Source organism: Misgurnus anguillicaudatus, chromosome 12 (genome assembly GCF_027580225.2).
Source record: "Misgurnus anguillicaudatus chromosome 12, ASM2758022v2, whole genome shotgun sequence".
NCBI classification, from domain to species: Eukaryota; Metazoa; Chordata; class Actinopteri; order Cypriniformes; family Cobitidae; genus Misgurnus; species Misgurnus anguillicaudatus.
In genome coordinates, this window is record NC_073348.2 from 21,580,295 (window position 1) to 21,588,726 (window position 8,432).

Below are 8,432 nucleotides of genomic sequence, written 5' to 3' on the forward strand. Positions count from 1 at the left end.
ACTACACATTTTGTGTTAATTTTAACACAACTTCAACACAAAATGACACATAATGTGTTAAAATTACACATTATGTGTTAAAAGTTAAAAAATTAACACATCCTTTCTAAGAGTGTACAATAACAGGCTTAAAATAAACCCAAAACATAAGTCCACTTACAGTATTCACGGATACGCGTTTTATCAACTGGCTATCCTCCAGACATGACGGACCACATCTTAATCTCATTTCGGCTGTGTGGTGCGCGTGCACAATCGCGGTGTGAAGTGCGTCTGCGCTATTCTCAGAGATGTTTTATCAACTGGCTAGTTATCCTCCAGACAGTGACGGTCCGGAACACGTCTTTCTCATTTCGGCCGTGTGGCACATGTACCCGCTCGCAGTGTGAAGCGCGTCTGCGTTATTCTCCAAGATGCACTTGACGGCCCTTTGTGCAGCAAATTTTGTTTTTGGACGACCTAGTTAAGGCGGTAGGGTTTCCCAGCTTAGGCGGGCCGCCGAACTGCAAAGTGCTGCGGGAAACCCTGAGGTTTGAGAGTGAGTCAATAATGACAGAATTTTCAATTTGGGGTGAACTATATTACTTGCTAACCTCTGGTTTTTCTTTGGTGGAGGAGTTTTGGAAATGCTTGCCCAAACACCTCTGCATGGTTTCCCTCCAAAGAGCTTGCCAGATTTGGCGAATCAATTTGGTGGCATTGGCATCATTCTGGGTCATTTTACCCAAACTTTCTTGGATGGTGAGCTATTGACTGATAGTGTATGCTGGGAAAGAGATTTAAATACGTTTTTTTTTTTTTACAGCAGAACGAACCATATACTGTTATTTTTAGCAAGCAGGGTGGGTATTAACTCTCTGAGGTCATGGCTGATTTTGCATCCTTGAGCAGTTTTGATCTGCACTGACATTTGTGCTTTTTTCAGTTGCTTAAAAACATAATAATGGCAAAAGTCTCATAACACCTTGTTTAGCATAAACTGGGCTACAATATTATGTGAGCAACATGTATGTACATTTTTGAGATAAAAATGTTTATGCATGAAAAAGCTACATTTTTAATATATTGTCCAGTGGTACATAACAATTGAATGAGGCACTCCTGTGACGATCAGATAGTGTTATATGCCATGACCCAAAGCCTGACCAAGAGTCAGGTGGGTGTTTACAAATGGATGACACACTGCTGAGTTGCTGGTGGCATACAATGCGATAAATAAATCAACCATTTAGTCATCTCAGCCCAAATCCCCTCCGCTCTTAATAGCCTCTCTGCTTAAAATAGAGGGATTAATTTAGGCTCGGGAGGTTTTGTTTTTGCAAGTATGGATTGAAGTATTCAGTTTAGGCTCTTAAGTGAGTAATCGTGTGTGTGGTTAAAGAGAATTGCTTAAGAGATTATATTGCGCATCAACCTTAACAACCCCCCAACCAAAATTACCACTTTTATCAGTAGAATCCAGAAATGCTACAAGAGTGTGTTTTGCGGATGTTATATTTAGAAAAAAAAAATTGAATGTTTACCAACAAAGCAAAAAGCTTTAGAAAAGACATAATTGGCTTTGCATCCCTCGCTTTACATAGGATATCAAATGGTGATTTTTTTAAATGCATAAAAACTAAAAGGTTGTTTAGGGTTTTCAAGAAGTCCATGTAACACATCCGAATTTGTCTATATTAGCTTTTATGAAATGATAAATATTGCCTAAGTCTGTTTTGACACAAACAGCAAAAGAGGCATTTTCTTAACTCAGTTTATAATTCTGTACATGTTGCTATCCTAATTAGGTATGATTACTGGGTTGCAGATTTTTATTTACATTTATAACTGTCTTCACCTCCTGTTTCGGGTTTATCAGGCCAGACTTGTGGCCCAGTCTTGGGTTGCGACCCACCATTTACAGCCCGCTATTAATGTAGGACATAATTACATAATTACAAAATTGCAAAGAAACTTATGATCATCTGCAGTTACTGTAGCTCACAAATCCTCTGCTGATTATAAATTATCATAATTAAGCAAATGTTACTCTGAGGACCAAAAGACCAAAAATAAAATTTGTCTCAATCAACGCTACAAGCTGTTTATGGCAAATGTTATACTAATTTAAATCTCCTGAATTAGACAATAACTCAAACTAGCAGCGATTTCCTTTAAAATGGTGGGTTTGGTTTGTGTCACAGGGCAGCTTTAACGTTAAAAACTCGGACGGTGAGCCAACACAAATGTAAACACGGGATTTATTAGCTCATTCTCCACAACATACATTTAACAAGGACACCAAAAGAGCCTCCAAAGAAATCTCACTATGACAATAGGTTTCATAATCCAGTCTTGTGGTTACAACATCTGTATGAAAATAAGATTCTTGCATTACCGGATCACATCTCAGTTTTTTCTTTTTCCAGTTACGGATGATGCAAAAGCGCATGGCAGAAACATTTATTCTAAACCCTTGAATTATTAATTGCAAAGTTAAAATCCATTCTAAAATTTGTCTTAAACTAATTATTAAAGATGAGGTGTCTAGAGACGTCTGATCGCAGTAGCCTGGTCATTACGTCATGTAAAACTTTCAGCACCATGGACAGCGACCACAATTTATAACTGATACATCTTTACCGGTTACTTGTGTCTTTAATATCTCAGTTGGGCCATAGATGCTAAAATTGCATTAATAGGTATATAAATACATTCTGAGTGAGTACACCATCCGGTTTCTGAGAAAAAAAGACCCTAATAATCTTAAAAGTGTCGGCTCTAGATCTTTAGCGGTCTCAAAAATGTTTGAGGTACGGCCATCAAGGACACCACTAAATGCTAGTTTTTTATTTTTTTTATTTTAAAATGAATGGTGATTTATCAGTTTCTTCAAAGAACAAATTATTAAAGGAATAGTCAATTTTCTTAAAAAAAAAAAAAAAATCCAGATAATTTACTCAACACCATGTCATCCAAAATGTTGATGTCTTTTTTGGTCAGTCGAGAAGAAATTGTTTTTTGAGGAAAACATTCCAGGATTTTTCTCATTTTAATGGACTTTAATGGACTCCAACACTAAACAGTTTTAATGCAGTTTAAAATTGCAGTTTCAACGTAGCTTCAAAGGACTCTAAACGATCTGAAACGAGGCATAAGGGTCCTATCTAGTGAAAAGATTGTAATTTTTGGCAAGACAAATTAAGAATATGCACTTTTAAACCACAACTTCTCTTCTTCCTCCAGCTGTGTGACGACGAGCCAGCACGACCTCACGTAATTGTGTAATGACGTGGAAAGGTCACGTGTTACATATATGAAATGCACATTTGCGGACCATTTTAAACAATAAACTGACACAAAGACATCAATTAGAATCATTCCACATACAACAACGTCGGAACGGTCCTCTTTCTCCACACTTGTAAACAATGGGGTGTAGTTCCGATACGTCATCTGTGACCTCTTGACGTGATGATGTATTACGTGGGGTCCCGCTGGCGTGTCACAGGACCAGAGAAAGATGAGAAGTTGTGGTTTAAAAGTGCATATTTTTTATTTTTCATGCCAAAAATGACAATCGTTTCACTAGATAAGACCCGTTTTAGAGTAATTTGAAACTGCAATTTTTAAACTACATTAAAACTGTTAAGTATTGGGGTCCATTAAAGTCCATTTAAATGACTTAACAAAGAAAGGCTTCAACATTTTGGATGACATGGTGGTGAGTATCTGGATTTTTTTTAAGAAAACTTAGAACTCTCATCTTTTACTCTGTCATGTTTTTGTAAACACCATTTTGTTTTCCAAGCTTTGAAAAAGCAACCTGTGACCAATAACATGTTCCTTTGAGAACTTTACAATAAGATTGTTAACATTAGTGAAGGCATTAGCTTACATGACCTAAGAACAATACTTCTACAGCACTTATCAATCTTCTTTTTAAACTCAGCATAAATTAGCATATTTTATACGCCTCTTATGTTTAAGTTCAGTAATTTCAATGAAAAGGTTGTCAGTAATTTAAATGCATTATTTTCACAAATGTCACTAGTTATTTATTGGTATTTAACAAATTTACCGTCTTTCACTGCGAAAGTGCATGCAAGCTTTTTGGCAAAAAGTAAACCTTCACTTTTTGGACAAGACATAGTAAACAAATCACTAAAGATGCAACTAGAAACATTGCAAATGAAAGTGAATGTAAATAATCTTCCACCAAAATGTTATTTCTAAATGAAGTGGATTTGAGGGAAGGTAATTGATAAACACATAATACGTGCAAAGAGCATTCGTTTATTTTAATTATCTCATTTTTGACGGAGGTGGCATTTAGCGGCTTTTGCATCCAGGGCTGTATTATCCATAAACGGGATTGGGCATGTGGGCCAAATGTGGGCACCAAGGGTGGGCACCAAGGGCTCCAGACTGCAATAGTCGCGATTTGTGAAACCAGTTTTCACATATTTACTCGGCATGTGCGACCTGAAATTTCTTCTAGTTGTTATTTTCTTGTTGAAAGACAAGATTGCATGCCCATTAGTGTGCAGTTGCGGTTTTAGGCCTGGTTGACATGGCAGTTGCCCAGGGTGGCATTTTGTGGGTGAGCGGCGGCATGGGGCTCCCATGTCAAACAATCGAATGCACGACCGGGTGTTTACCGCTCAAGACCAAGCCTTTGCAGTCACGGCCCCCTAAGCTCTGGAATAGCTTGCCCCTGTAAATTAGGCAGGCGCAAACTCTTGTATATGTGACCTAAAAACGTATTTTTATAGTTTGGCTTTTAACACTATGTGAGAGCTGCTTTCTTTTATTGTGTTTTAGAGTTGTCTTTGAGTTGTTGAATTTTTTTATTTTTTTATTTAGTTGTTATGTACAGCACTTTGATAAACACATGGTGTTTTTTTTAAAGTGCTTTATAAATAAACTTTGACTTTGACTGTGTACGATGCGTCAATCGTTTTATGTCACCATGCGCTCAGTTATTACCGATTGTGTTAATCTGGCCATATTTGCATCTGAGCTCCTCAAATACAACCTTATTGTCAGGGCCGTTTGAAGGAATTTGGGGCCCCAAGCAAAATGGACATGGAGGCCCCCCCACACGCACGCAAAGCCTACAGGAACCACAGCATAGCCATACAGTTTAAGGTTTACAGTTTAATGTTTATTTAAACTGGGAATTCAATAGTGATTTGCACTGTTTTTTTTCTAACAATATGACAGCACACACTTATCAGTTTAAACTCTGGGCTGTGCATGATATCAGCTATAATTATAGAGCTTGTGGTACCTTGTGCTATAGAAGAAACATCAGCACTGAGAAGTGATGCATCTGTTGATGTTGATGTTGAGGATGACGTTGATGGTGTAGCTGGGAAAATAATTGAAAAAAAATCTGAAATTACCTGTTAAGTACATTTCACCATTTCACTGTTAGCATATTGAAAGAGGTCACTATTAACAGCTCAGCTCAGTGAGAGAAATTCACTCTACCTTCATCAGTGGATGTATCCTTAGAAAGAGCCTGCGCGCTGAGAAATTTAAGCAAAGCACCTTGAGAGAGAAAGAAAAGATGGTAACACTTTATAATAACAATCATATAAAGATGGTAAATTGATAGTTAATTAATCTTTAATTGTCATTTAGCTGTTAGCAAACAGTCTTTTTACTGTTAACAAACAATGAAATTATAATTAAATGACTAATTATTAGTAGTGTTGTAAATTAACAGTTTATTGTAACACACATATCTATCATATAATATATTAGGTAATATATTCGGGTAATGATTTAAAATGCTTGTAGATCTTTAAGAAACCATTTTTAAAACATCTATAAACATTACATAGATAGACAGACCAAATATTCCTAACACTTTGTTAAGGGTTACTAACTTAGTTGGTTTGTAAACTGTCTATAAACATAGACAAAGTTGCAACAAATGACTATAATACTTTGTTAAATAGTTAATAAACAGTACCAGTGAAACATGTGGGTTGTCCTGATACTGTACTTGTAACAGTGTAAACATTGCTACACAGAATAAAGTAACTGTTCAAGATCCATTGGTAACTAATGTCATATTTGCATAAACTGTCACTACTATTATATCCTGACACTAGCACATTAAAATAAGCTATGAAAAAATAATGTTCCTCTGCCTCTTTCTGGTAAATAACGTATAGATGGTTTACAAAGTATTTATTAAGTAAAACGATCGGTTTGCTAACAGTTAAATGACAATAACTAAAGATTAAATAACTAACAATTTACCATCTATTAATGATGGTTATTATAAAGTGTTACCGAAAAGATATGTTAGCAATAGCATATCCATATTTTGATATTTATAAGGGATGCGGCTGCTTTCACAACAACCAATGCTTAAAAACTTCCCAAGCTATTGTTTGATGCAGAGAATTTATCGTGTCGTTTTCCTAACCCCATTTGGTAGATACATTATTTTGTTAAATAGATTATCACGGTGTGGGATAGTTCGTTTCATTAGCACTTTCATTTAAACCTATTACTAAGCTACAGCAACGTCATGGAATTAAACAACGATTTTGAAACAGATCTGCGTCTTCCTTATCTCGTTAAAAAACATATTACAGTATATAACCATATTCCGTTTGTTCGAGAAAAAAGTTGACTAACTGTTCGTTACAAGCAGCATTTGCCGTCAGGCAGGTATAGCTAACACAAACAGATTTTTGCTACTGCCTACCTGCTGCAAAATTACATCATTTGCACAAGACAAGTAGAGCTATTTCATCCAATGTAAATTATTACTTACCACTATCTTGTTTTTTCTTATACTCCTCTTCCTTTCTTTTCTTTCTTTTCTGGCTTCCAGAAGCATAAATCCGCTTTATGATGACTGCCGAAGTTTTGTATTTTGCCGGCAGCAGAGATCACGTGGTTGGCTGGCTGCCTGTTTTCAGCGACTAGTACTGAGAGGGGGCCCCCTTGAGGGGGATTCCGATAATAACAGTGTCATTGCACTTTACTGCATTGCATTGACCATCAAAGGGACACAGTTTGTCGTTGCATTTATTCTCAACCAGTCGTTGTCTTGGGGCCCCAGAAAATTCCGGGGCCCCAAGCAATTGCTTGGTTTGCTTGCCTTGTCGCGACGGGCCTGCTTATTGTACAGTGTTACCAAAAAGTTATCTGTTATGTTCTTGAAAACAATATAAAAAAACTTTCAAACTTTGTTTGGCCAACCTTTTGTTTTTTTGTTTTAGATTGGACTTATTTTTTGACCACCTGCTGGTCTGTGCATATCTTAGTCGACACTTGAGTCAACAAGCTAAGCAATAAGCAGCCAAAATGACATACACAATCGCACCGACATAAACAGCCAAGTCACTGAGACCTCCATCCTCACAATTATGCTTTTGTGTTCCTCAGTCGCTGGCTTTTAATAACCTTGTATTTCTTATTCTGCACTGTCTTAAAAACTGAAGCCAGACAAAATCAAGCGCACACCTACTCCCACACAAGAATTAACTAAGAAGATCAACACTATATTCCCTATTGCAAATGTTGCACTTGTCGAACAAGATCCTGTAAGTACAGGCACGTACATGTGTGTATACACTAAAATACATTAATTCAAATATAAACATTACCCGGGTGAAAAGAAATAATTATCCTAAGCCACTGAGTTGCTCAATTATTAGAGCATTGCATTAACAGCACCAAGGCCATGGATTTTATTCCTAAGTTACACACATACTGATAATATCTGCCTTTAAATACAATGCAAGCAGTTGCTATGATTACAAGTTAGTCTCCCAGCCCAGAAATTGTTTGAAAGAGAATAAATCATCAGCTTGACTAAAATGGCATCATTTCATCCATGTGCTATAAAGATTTGATAGAGGACATAGACTGGATTTTCCTTTGACATAACCTTATTTTATTTTCCCTTCCTGTAACATTTCCTCAAGGACTTACTTTTGTGCGTCCGGAGTCATTTATAAAAAGCTTATTCAAACATCACTTAGTATTGAGAGTAAATAATTCGCAACCATATTAAGAAATAACCTTGAAGTGAATGGTTTCTATTGAATAATAGTTCTGCTATGAAATATAAATGTTCCTGTAAGACAGACTTTCCGCCAAGGAATGATGGTGTCACAATAAAGCCAGATGAAGCCGCACAGACAAATAAAATGTCAAGATGATTAAAATAAAACGAATACGTAGTTTTTCTTAATGTCTTATCTGTCAAAATAAGTAACAGCTTTGGGAAATATCTAATGTTTTAAAAATCTGGAAATGACAAAAAAGAGTCCTTTCTCCGTTGGTAGTTTATTAAATAAAAAATGAGCTTATCTGTTTTATGTTTAGCAGAGAGTGTGTTTAAATTTGTTTCTGCGGCTCTATAGGTAAACTAATGCATTAGTAATGTATAGGTCATAGAGTTGATCCGAGGGAGAACA

At 36.3% G+C, this 8,432-nt stretch overlaps 1 long non-coding RNA gene across 1 annotated transcript; it reads right to left on the minus strand.

Moving 5' to 3' along the window:
- Positions 1 to 5,162: 5,162 nt before the first annotated feature.
- Positions 5,163 to 7,122, minus strand: LOC141369196 (uncharacterized). The gene is made up of 3 exons (XR_012372775.1): positions 6,779 to 7,122; positions 5,476 to 5,535; positions 5,163 to 5,353 (listed from the first exon to the last, which is right to left on the minus strand). It is a non-coding gene; the product is annotated as an uncharacterized lncRNA (long non-coding RNA).
- Between the last annotated feature and the right edge of the window lie 1,310 nt (positions 7,123 to 8,432).